This window comes from Balaenoptera musculus, chromosome 2 (assembly GCF_009873245.2).
Source record: "Balaenoptera musculus isolate JJ_BM4_2016_0621 chromosome 2, mBalMus1.pri.v3, whole genome shotgun sequence".
Classification (NCBI taxonomy): Eukaryota; Metazoa; Chordata; class Mammalia; order Artiodactyla; family Balaenopteridae; genus Balaenoptera; species Balaenoptera musculus.
Window position 1 is genome coordinate 163,333,521 of NC_045786.1, and position 12,045 is coordinate 163,345,565.

General features: G+C 37.6%; 1 protein-coding gene and 1 pseudogene across 1 annotated transcript in view; both read right to left on the minus strand.

Annotated features, from left to right (window-relative positions):
* Positions 1-10,118: 10,118 nt before the first annotated feature.
* LOC118890519 lies at positions 10,119-11,415 on the minus strand (annotated as a pseudogene).
* Positions 11,416-11,502: 87 nt separating this feature from the next.
* Positions 11,503-12,045, minus strand: part of CATSPERB (cation channel sperm associated auxiliary subunit beta) — a 146,168-nt gene continuing 145,625 nt past the window's right edge. Inside the window, exon 29 of the mRNA XM_036839547.1 lies at positions 11,503-11,518. The gene's annotated coding sequence lies outside the window, so the exon portion shown is untranslated. The remainder of the gene's footprint in view (positions 11,519-12,045) is intronic.

The window sequence follows — 12,045 nt, forward strand, 5'->3', positions numbered from 1 at the left end:
CCCCATGGTGAGCCACAGCCACCCCCCCACCCCGACTCTGCAGGAGACCCTCTAACACTAGAAGGTAGGTCTGGTTCAGTCTCCTATGGGGTCACTGCTCCTTCCCCCTGGGTCCTGATGCACACACTACTTTGTGTGTGCCCTTTAATAGTGGAATCTCTGTTTCTCCCAGTCCTGTCGAATAGCAATCAAATTCCACTAGCCTTCAAAGTCTGATTCTATGGGAATTCCTCCTCCTGTTGTCAGACCCCCCAGGTTGGGAAGCCTGACGTGGGGCTCAGAACCTTCACTCCAGTGGGTGGATGTCTGTAGTATAATTGTTCTCCAGTTTGTGAGTCACCCACCCAGCAGTTATGGGATTTGATTTTATTGTGATTGTGCCCCTCCTACTGTCTCATTGCAGCTTCTCCTTTGTCTTTGGATGTGGGGTATCTTTTTTGGTGAGTTCCAGTGTCTTCCTTTCGATGATTGTTCAGCAGTTAGTTGTGATTCCGGTGCTCTCGCAAGAGGGAGTGAGTGCACGTCCTTCTACTCCGCCATCTTGAACCAATCCTCGACATTTTAAAATTACGTTTTCCCAGTCAAGAACATGATGCCTCTTTCCATTTGTTCAAACATTATTTGATGGCTCTCAAAGAGGTTTTAGTTTCCTTCATGTAGATCCCAGTCTTGTTAAATTTATTTCCAAGTACTTGACAGATGTTGCTGCTATTATGAATGGAAAAATTCCATTTCTTTTCCTAGGAAATTATTATTAAAATAGAGAAAGGTTATTGACTTTAGTACTTATAGGCCACCTTATGAAATTTATTAACACTAATGCATTTTCTTATTAGAATCTTTTAGGCTTCCTTGGTATAATATAATATCATCAGCAAATAGATGGTTTTTATCTCTGCTTTTCCAGTGTTAAACCAGTTACTTCATTTCTTCACCCTACTCTTCTTGCTGTAACTTCCAAAACAACGTTGAGTATTATGGTAGTAGCATGTAGTCCTGTTTTGTTCCTGATGGTTTTGAACACCCAGTGAATGTTTGCTGAGAATCAGGCAGTGTCCTAGGGTCTGAGAATACTCTGGGGAATAAAACAAAAGTCCCTGGACACATGGTGTTTACATTCTAGAAGGGGGTCCATGGAGGGACTTTGAGTACCTTTGTTCCACAAATGTTTGTTCATGTTTCTGATTTTCATCTTGTGGCTTTAGTGTTTTGCCATTTAAAGACATTATTTGCTATTGATTTTTCATAACAATTCATTCCTATTTTTTAAAAGGAAGAGCTGCCAAATTTTATCAAATGCTTTTTAAGGATGAAATGATATAATTATTTAATTTTTCTCTTTTTAACTTGTTGATGCATCTGTAATGAAATATATTGATTAGCTTCCTGATACTGAATTATCCCTGCATTCCTGGAAGATATGACTTGGTCATGTTGTACTATTCATTTATTATACTACTGGATTCTATTTACTAATATTTTATTTGAAATTTTGCATCAACTTTCAAAAGTGCATTTGCTCATTTTTGTTACTAAAGTTATGTAAGCTTTATAAAAAGATCTGAGATTTCCCACCTTTTTCCTACAGTGTGTAAATGTTCAAATAACATTGGAATTATGTTATCTATTCCTTATTGGTTAAATAAATCTCAGGTGTTAATTAATCCTCTGATTCTGGTCTTATTTCAGTGGTAGCCATTGGCCTTTTGGGCACTTTAAGCTCATTCTAGCTCCAGTGGCTCAGGTGCTTTCCTTCTATTTGTGAGCGTTACCAAATTGGTCCAGAGCATCCATAAGTTACCTATCATGATAGAGGAAATCTTAAGTCTCCTCTGCAAATATTGGTGGGGATGCTTCAGCTCTCATACTGAACAGGTAATCTCAATTTGTCCCATCTGCCAGAAACACAATCCTGTTAAAAAGGTAAAGGTGGGACAAGGATGCCAGCCAGCTCCCTCAGGCCCCTTTCTCCATTGGCAAATGGATTTTGTCAAACTCCTATGGTCTCATGGGTACAAATATGTTCTAACCATAGTCTGCATTCTAAAAATAATGCTTGGAAGCTTTGTCCTGCAAATAGGCTACTGCCACAGCTTGAGCTAAATTGCTGCTAGAATTTTTCCCACCTGGGGAATCCCTCTGTTCCTCTCTAGTGACAGAGGAACTCACCACATTGCTAAGTACTTCCACTCCCACAAAAACGGCAGTGTCCTTACCATCCTTAATCTGCAAAAGAAAAAAGAATGAGCCAACGGAACACTCAAGTTAGTCAAATGCTGAGGAACTCAACCTAACTTGACCCGAAGTCTTGCCATTAACCCTGATAATACTTTGATTCTCACTTTCCTCTCAACATTGATTATCCCTTTATGAAATAATTACTGGCAGGCCCATGAAGATTCCTTACTCTTGTTGGACCATAGGAGGTTCAAATATGATCCAGACTGGTATTCTTAAATACTGCCAAGGTCTCATTCAATACACTCATATTTATTACTGATAGTTCAAGTGTACCTTTCCCCCAGACCTCCCACCTCAGCCCTTACATGATCTTCATGTTGAAGACCTGGTCTTCTGGAAAAAAATACCATCAAAAGACCAATCTTGAACCCAGGTGGAAGGAACCTTATACTGTCTTCCTAACAAGTTGTACTGCTGCAAAACTGTAAGGAATACAACCTTTCATGTTTTAATATTTTAACAATACAAGTCTTATTTTGAAGTTAGGAAAATTCACCCTAGCAGCAGACCTTAAACTGAGGGTCCTTGAGAGCTCCCAGAAGCAGATGATGACATGAGACAAACTGCTTTCTCATGAATTTTGGAACAAGCAGATGGCACCACAATGGGGTCAGCTTCCACCCACAATGCTGGAACACAATTGCCTGGGATTCCCCTATCCAGTGCCCTCCATGTTCCTCCTTTGTATCCTTCTCATCATTCTGTAATTTTTCTATTGTCCATTAGTTTCAGAACTTCCTGAGCCATGTCTTCCCTATTCCTTCCCATTTCTGGCCTCCTTACCATTTCCTTCTCTATTCCTCATTTATCTACAGACATGCAGGGTCCCCAATTGTTTCACATTTGCTCCCCCAAACCTCTCTGACCTCTACATCATAAGCAAGAACATGTGAGATGCTAACCAAAAAATTCACTGCATTGCCTCCACAATCCTGACCCCATCCTTGAAGGATCTCCACACCAGTTTCCTGGAATCCACTAGACTGATTCTCGCTGGCCTTGGGTCTTGGTTTTACTCCTTATCATAGCCTCTAATGATCGATTTTCTGCTTTCTTTTATAAGTATCCTAATTAAGTGCTTTTTCTCCAGAACATTTTCTCAGCTTCAGACCACCATCAGAGCTCAACAGATGATTAAGCTAGTGCTCCAAGGGGAGTGCCAACAAGAAACTACTGACTCCATGGACAATTTCACTTAGCCTTGACCAAAACCCATGGAAATTACTGAGATTGTTCTAAGACAGATGATGTTTGTATGGAGCAAGAGGGGTCACTGACCAGGCCAAATACAGACCTTTCCCCTTTTGCCTGAATCTGATGAGGCCAGATGCTGACCCTCCAATTTCCCATTCTCTGTCTCATGATTGATTTCCTAAGATTAAAATTATTTGTCCTCTGAAACTAGCTAACCACAGAGAAAATCATTTCCCCTTCACATAATTGACTGAGACTTCTGCTGGAAAAACAACCCCAGGTATAAATCACCCCTTCTGCAACGTGTTTACTCCTCACCATAAAAGTCTAAGGCAGAATCACCCTGCAGAGACATTCTGATCTTTGGATCGTCGATGCTCCCCCTATTGCCTGAAAACAACCTATCTCCTTACTTGACTGACTTCTGTCTTTGATATAAATCACACTAAAAGTGAACAGACAATAGAGTAGTAGGGCAAAATCAAATGGACTAAGAAACAGAAATCAATCTCTGTTATGTGTAAATTTGATATATGATAAATAAGGTACCACCAAGGAATGGCAAAAAAAATTTTTTTATTTGATGGTAGTGGGCAGATTAGCTCACTCCATGGAGAAAAGTAAAGAAAATAAAGTTGAATCTTTAACTTATATTAAATAAAAAGGGTGGGTCTCAGACTGAAGTCCTAAATTCAAAAGGTAAATTTAAAAATCTAATTGAAGAAAATGTAGGAGAATATCCATGTGAACTAGAAGTGTGGGGAAATTTCCTAACCAAGACTCAAATAATGAATAAATTTGACTGCATCAAAATTAAAAATTTCTGATAAACAATGTACCCATTTGGCAAAATTAACAGAGACATGACAAACCAGGAGATGTTTGCAAATCTATAACTAACCAGGGATTATATCAAGGACAATTGATTTTAGATTATGATTTGTAGACCATTACTGAGTGATAAATTCAGCTGAGAGAATTGCAAGCATAATTTAAAAAAATAAAGTAGGAAAGAATAGAAAATATCAGAGTGTATAACAAGTATTAGGAGAAAATACTCATCAGCCTTTTGTTTACATCATGTCAATGTAAATGTAAAATTAAAAATGCACATATATATAATAGTGTGTATTTGTTGGGAATATATATATTTACATATATAGTACATTAATACATATTAATAATTAATCATATATTTAATTATATAGACTTAATAGACACTTATATAATTATATATTACTGATATAATCAATATATACTCTAATTAATTAATAATATATTGATATATAACATGTATACTCATATATGCATATATGTATGTATGTACATAAGTATATATGTATACTTATAAGATTATAAATATACATCTTATATATTAATATATTAATGTATTATATATCATATATAATGTGTGTTGGTTGTGATGTAACATATACTTCTTACTGTTGATTATGATCAAAACAGTGAAACACTCAATATTTAAGGGGCTCAAGCAAATCACTGAGAAAAAGATAATGATACTCAACAGAAAATTGGGCAAAGTATATGAACAGGCAATAAATAGAGAGGGAAGCCTGAACAGCTAACGAGTATATGAAGAGGTTCTCAAACTTACTAGTAATCAGGGAGATATATTTTAAAACTATAGACACCATGTTACACCCATCAGAATGGCAAAAATAAAAAAGATGTCTGCTATTAAGTGTTGGAGAAGATGGGGTACATGGGAACTCTTGCAGTTTTGACGAAAGTATAAACTGGTAAGGTCATTCTAAAAATAATCATCTGGAGGTCCTTAGTGACATTAAGAATGTGAATTCTCTTTGACCCAGCAAATCCACTTCAAGGGCTATATGTGATGGATATCTCCACTCATGCCCTTAGGATGGCACGTACTGGGGTGCTTCTTATGGTGGTGTTTATGGTTGGGGAAGTTGGAGGAAATCTAGGTTTTATCATTAGGGAAATGGATACCTGAAATGTGGTCAATGCACACTTATAACATGAATTACTATCCACTAGTTGGGAGCAACAGACTTGTCTCCAAACAAAGGCTGATTACTTAAGAAAAACACAAAATATGAAAAGTATCTTTTCATAATATGGTTAAATATATTTGTCTTTTATAAAATTAATACAAGCTCATTGTAAAATTTATAAAACATAAAAAGTAGAAACAGCTAGTATTCTCTTACCCAGAGTATAACCACTATTAATTTTGTGGTCTATATTCTCAATTTTTATGTCTTAAATAAAAGTTGGATTGTATTGCATATTTGAGTCTATAGTATGTAGTATTTTATAATTTTTTTATTTCCTTAACTCTGTATTAAATGAGTTTATGATGTGACTTTTTCCTTAAAAACCTGACTTTGTTGCATTCTACCATATGGACATATCAAAGCAAATCTAACCAATTTCCTATTGTACATATAAGTGGTTTCTAACTGATTACTATTATAAACAATCCTGCAGTGAACACCCTCTAATAGAGGCTGACATTTGGCTCATAGGCATTGGTATAAGAAAAGTGGATGTTTACAAGCAGCAACTCTTCTGATTTAATAGATGTTCATGCTAACTGGCGATCCTATACTACCAGTGGTTGAATATCACCCCTGCTTCTACCTAATTCTTAGTGTTTAGTTAATGTTGTTTCATTAGGATAAATTCATTGAAGTGGAACTGCTGAGACAAACAGTATGAATATATTGCCAACTTACCTTCCTGTAAGATTCTGCCAAGTTAGACTCAGACAGCCGTTCTTATTAACACTAGGTATTATTATGTTTTCGATCTTTACCAATTTCTTGTTACATTTTAATGTTAAGATCCTGTACATCTCAGCACTTCAGTAACTCCAAATGATTATTTCCTCAAATGGCAAAGTTGAGATCACTCTCCTTTGCCACACTGTCTTTCACTCTGAAAAAAAGTCTGACAAGTTAAACACCTTATATCCAAAGTGTTCTGTTCCCTGTTGCTCCTTTAGAACTAAATAAACTTTTAAAAACAATTATCATTTCCTTCAGCATTTGAGAGATTATTTTTTTAAAATTTATTTTATTGAAGTATAGTTGATTTCTCACGTTGTGGAAAGATTATTTAATTATACTCCTCAAAACAAATTTTAAAAATTTGCTCATAGGTTAAATATTATTTTCTGAGGGAACTCTTGCCCAGCACACAAGCACTGGCTTAGCTCACCTCTCAGGGTCTGGTGGGGGACAGGGGTTGGCTTTCTATGTAGGCACACGTTAGAGATAGTTGGACCAATGAGGATTCTCTCACTGTGTAATCATTGGCCTAACATAGCTCCATTCCAGGGCCTTTGAGCAAGGGTGCCATCAGCCAGCTGCCCAATTCTTATAAAAATAAGAGGCATTTCTCTAAAGGACTGACTGATCGTCCATTGTTATAGATCCTCTGATTTTAACCTTGGATTAGGCATACATTCAGAGAGTTACTCTATTTTTTCTTTTCTTCTGATTTTCTCACATTAAAAAATCTTTGGAAACCAGACAGTATCCTTCTGAAACTAATTTTTTTTGGGTGGATCCCAAATTGTCATTTGTATAATTTTTTTTAGATTCCACAAATAGGTGATATCATATGATATTTGTCTGTCTCTGTCTCACTTACTTCACTTAATATGATAATCTCTAGATCCATCCATGTTGCTGCAAATGGCATTATTTCATTCTCTTTTATGGCTGAGTAATATTCCATGGTATATATACATACCCAACTTTTTTATCCATTCATCTGTTGATGGACATTTAGGTTGCTTCCATGTCTTCTTGCCTATTGTAAGTAGTTCTGCAATGAACATTGGGCTGCATGTACCTTTTCAAATTATGGTTTTCTCCAGATATATGCCCAGGATTGGGATTGCAGGATCATATGGTAGCTGTATTTTTAGTTTTTTAAGGAATCTCCATACTGTTCTCCATAGTGGCTGCACCAATTTACATTCCCACCAACAGTGTAGGAGGGTTCCTATTGGTTTTGTTTCTTTTTTTTTTTTTCCTACTGGTTTTCTTTAACAAAGGACACATCATAAAAGGGTTTATAATCTTAATAGCACCTGTTTATAGACAATAGTAAAAGTAAATAAATCAGATTTCACGTATTACTCTTTTATTCTGTATAAAGTGAGTGGGGAAAGGACATATTTTGATAAAAAGTGACCTAGAGAGCCATGATGATGGTCAGCATTGCTATGAATGGGAGGGTTTCTAACTCCATTTGTCTTTTTATTTCTAGGAAGGTTAGCAGTGCCCAAACATTATTCAAAATCTAACCATAATCTGGAAAAAAATACCATAGAGAGAAAGCAAAAACAATGACAATAACGTACTCTTCTCGTGTGTCAATACCCTTCCTACTTCACATTCAAGACCCAGCTCATATGCACACCTTTCCCTGGTAAGTATAGATAGGGCAAGGCCTTTCCCTTACCTAAACTCTTGGCTAATTTTATTGACTTGAAATCCTCCTTTCCTTTTAACTTATTCAATTTCCTTGTGATGGCATCATATCTGAATATTTTGGTTAAACTTATATGTTCTTCCCTCACAGTAGATTCCAGGTTCTATAAGGGAAGAGAACACGCTTCCAGCATCTTTATAGCCCTAACAGCCAGCACGTGGCCTGGTACACAGAACATGCTAAATAAACAAATTAAGAATCACTAAACGAATGAATGGATATGTGTGAACAAGTAGTTATCAACACTCTCAAGTTAGGAAAGAAAACAAAAGGAAAATTATTTTACAAAATTAAAACTATCAGAATCCCAAAGTTTTGTTGCTTCATGATGTATATGCTATTTCTAAACTCCAAAATGAAAGAAAATGAGCACGTCAACCCTGAAATAGATATTACTGTATTAGGGAAAAAGAGAAGTATTTTTAGTATGGAATAAAAATAAAATTAAAGACAGAAGTACTACAGATAAACATATCTGTTCTAATATAAAACAGGGGCTCAACCAAGGGACAAAATGTCACTACCGTCACTGAGGGAAAAAGAACTATTCGAGTCCTTATAAAGGTCTATACAGATTAGTGAGTGTCCAGAACAGTGCCTGACACTCAATAAATATTTGTCAAATAAGTGAATAATATCAAATCAAGAAAGTCAATATAATGGGAATAAATGACCAAACTGATAGTTGAAGAAGAAAGCAGTAAGCTAGGGGATCAAGAGAAGAAACGTTCCTAGAAGGCACTGCAGTAGAAAATGGGAATTAAAAAAATAGTACTTAGTAAAATTAAAATAAATCAATCCAGGAAGTTGTGTAAAGTAGAAAGAAGAGTGAAGCCTAGTGAGGCCTACCATCGATATTTATTGGTGAGCTTATAAAATCTTAATGGAACAGATAATCCATACCTTAAATGAACACTTCCATAAAAGAGGGAAAACTGCCAAACTCATTTTATGACTGAACTGCTTTTATGCCAAAACTAGATACAGACAGTACCAGAAAAGAAAATAATAGGTTCATTTCACTTACATTTATAGTTAGTGAAAATCCAGAATAAAATATTAGCTAGCCAGACCTCAACAGTGTGTTAGCAATCAAGGAATGCAGAAGGGTTCAAGTGAGGTTAAATTGCAAGTCTACAAGGCAGAAAGACTGGTCATAATTTTTCCTCTGCCAGAAAGAACTTTTCCATTAGAAAAATAAACCTTTTCTTCAACATGCCCAAGAGACTAGTCAGCATAATTAACTAGTAACCTCTCCAAGGCCAGAGAGGAGGCTTCCCTCATTATAAATACTGAGATCCTGAGGATCACTAGGCTTTCTACTAAATACACTACTGTATTCACTAGGTCCTGAATTGAAGAGGGGGAAAATGTTTTGCCAGTCTAGAAAGGAGAGTGCTGGTTGCCACAAACTGGATAAGGTTAGCTATCATCAAAACAAAGGACCTTGGGCTTCCCTGGTGGCGCAGTGGTTGAGAATCTGCCTGCCAATGCAGGGGACACGGGTTCGAGCCCTGGTCTGGGAAGATCCTACATGCCGCGGAGCAACTAGGCCCGTGAGCCACAACTACTGAGCCTGCGCGTCTGGAGCCTGTGCTCCGCAACGAGAGGCCGCAATAGTGAGAGGCCCGCGCATCGCGATGAAGAGTGGCCCCTGCTTGCTGCAACTAGAGAAAGCCCTCGCACAGAAACGAAGACCCAACACAGCCAAAAATAAATAATAAATAAATAATAAATAAATAAAAAAAACAAAAAAAACAAAGGGCCTTAATGTCATTACTGCTATGACCCTAAAGTTTTACCATTATGCTAAAAATTTGTGTCTCTAAATACTAAGTACTTATCTATGTTCCCTATGGTTTTTTAAAAAATGTAAATTAAGATTTATTCTCTAAAATGGAAGCTTCTAGCTACTTATAAGTCACTAATATTGCACAATGGTATTTTAAGCAGTATAGCTTTATAACAAAAATGTGTTCAAGATTATAAAAACTGTAAAGTAGAAGAAAAAATTATTTTGTAATCTCAACAGGTTTTGGGATTTGATCTTTTTACCTTATTTTTTTAAAGAGTTGAAAATAATAAAAAGTGAAACATTATTTCATACAAGCTGACCCAGGGTAATCGGTCACCCTGATTACAGCAGGCCTTTCTGGCTACATCGGGTTGTTGCCTTACACAACAGAAGTTGTCTACAGCTTTCGGATCAGCATGGCAGAAGCACCTCCTCCTCCGCTGCAAATGCTGGCAAGACCATATTCTCCTTGCTTCAAGGCATGAGCCACATGGACGACAATCCTGGCTCCACACATCCCAACTGGACGTCCAAGAGAAATAGCTCCTCCATTGATATTCACTTTTGGGGGATCAATCTCTAGCATTTTAATGTTTGCTAGTACGACTACACTAAAGGCTTCCTTTATTTCCCACACTGTAATACCTTTTTTTCAATCCTGCATCTTTAAGAACCTTAGGTACAGCATATGCAGGTGCAATTGGAAAATCAGTAGGTTCTACAGCAGCATCAGCAAATGCTGCTATTCTTGCCAGTGGTTTAACATTGAGCCTCTTGGTTGCATCTGCAGTCATCAGAACCATAGCAGCTGCTCCATCATTCAGTGTGCCGGCATTGGGAGCTGTTACTGTACCATTTTCTTTTTGGAAAACCGTCTTCAGCTTTGGAACTCTGCTAAAGTCAACATGTTTACATTCTTCATCTTCTTTCACCACTACATCTGGTTTACCTTTTACTGTAATTGTGACAGGAACAACTTCACTTCCAAATTTTCCAGCTTCTCATGCTGCTTTACTTCTGGTATAGGAGTTAACAGCATAAGTATCCTGTTCATCTCGTGCAATATTCAGCTTCTTTGCAGTATTTTCAGCACAGTTGCCCATATGAATTTTACTGTAGACATCAGTTAGCCCATCTTTTACAATCAAATCTTCAAGCTTTACCCCACCATATGATGTTGCTCCTCTGTTCATTACGTAGGGAACATTGGACATGCTCTCCATCCCACCTGCCACCATCACATCCTGATGTCCACACATAAGATTCTGAGAGGCCATCATGATGGCTTTCATTCCTGAGGCACAAACTTTAGTTTACAGTGGTACATGGAGTAGAAATAAGTAAGCCTGCACCCAGTACTGCTTGCCTTGTAGGGGCTTGTTCTCCACCTCTTTGTAGGACATTAGCCATGTATGCTTCTTTCACTGCTTCTTTTGGAAACCCTGCCTTTTCAATGGCTCCCTGAATTGCAAAGGAACAAAGCTCAGTGGCTGGCAGAGAGGAAAGACTGCCTAGAAAGGACCCAATGGGTGTTCTTGTAGCACTTACTATGACCACTTCATTCAAAGTGGGTTTTGATCATAACTTCGTTCCACATATCTTATTTCCTGCATCCGCCTCCGAAGCAGGGGGCTGCGCCCGCAGGCGCCACCGCGCAGAAGGGCCGCCAGCACAGCCATGGTCACCAAGCGCGGGTCGGAGAGTTACCAGCGGAGAGATGTGGTCGCGCGCGGCGGGTCCCTGATCCCGCTTCCTCTATGGTTTTAAAGGTGTTCCAGTGATGCTTATATCTTTTACCTGGAATGATGTGTGTAACAAAAAAAAAATTATGCATGAGAACAGCCCTGTTTAGAATATGGAATGAACTAAAATTTATTCATAAAAATGAACTAAGAAACCCCTCGAAGGCAATGACTGTGACTGACTTCTTCAGTTTTCCCTGCAGATACCAAACTAGTGCTGGATGCACAAATGAGTGATTAGTACTTGTTAAAATTGATTTCAGTTTGAGGGCAAATTTGAATATTTTCTATGAGTAGGACAGCAGCCACTTTATTAAGAGGTTTAAATGTATGGGTCCTACTAAAAATGTTGAAGTCGAGGCCTTCCACCTCAAGTGAAAGCTGGAAGATATAGCAGCAATCTAACAGATGCTGGAGTATAAATTTTTTTTATTGACATGGAAAAAGTACAAGATCATTGCAAATAGAGCCTGCATTCATTTATTCCCACAATCACTCCTTTCAAAGCCATTCAGCTCAGTTATGCTGGGCTGGTGGGACTATACACACGCAGAAAAAGAGGCATAGAAGTGTCCTCACAAG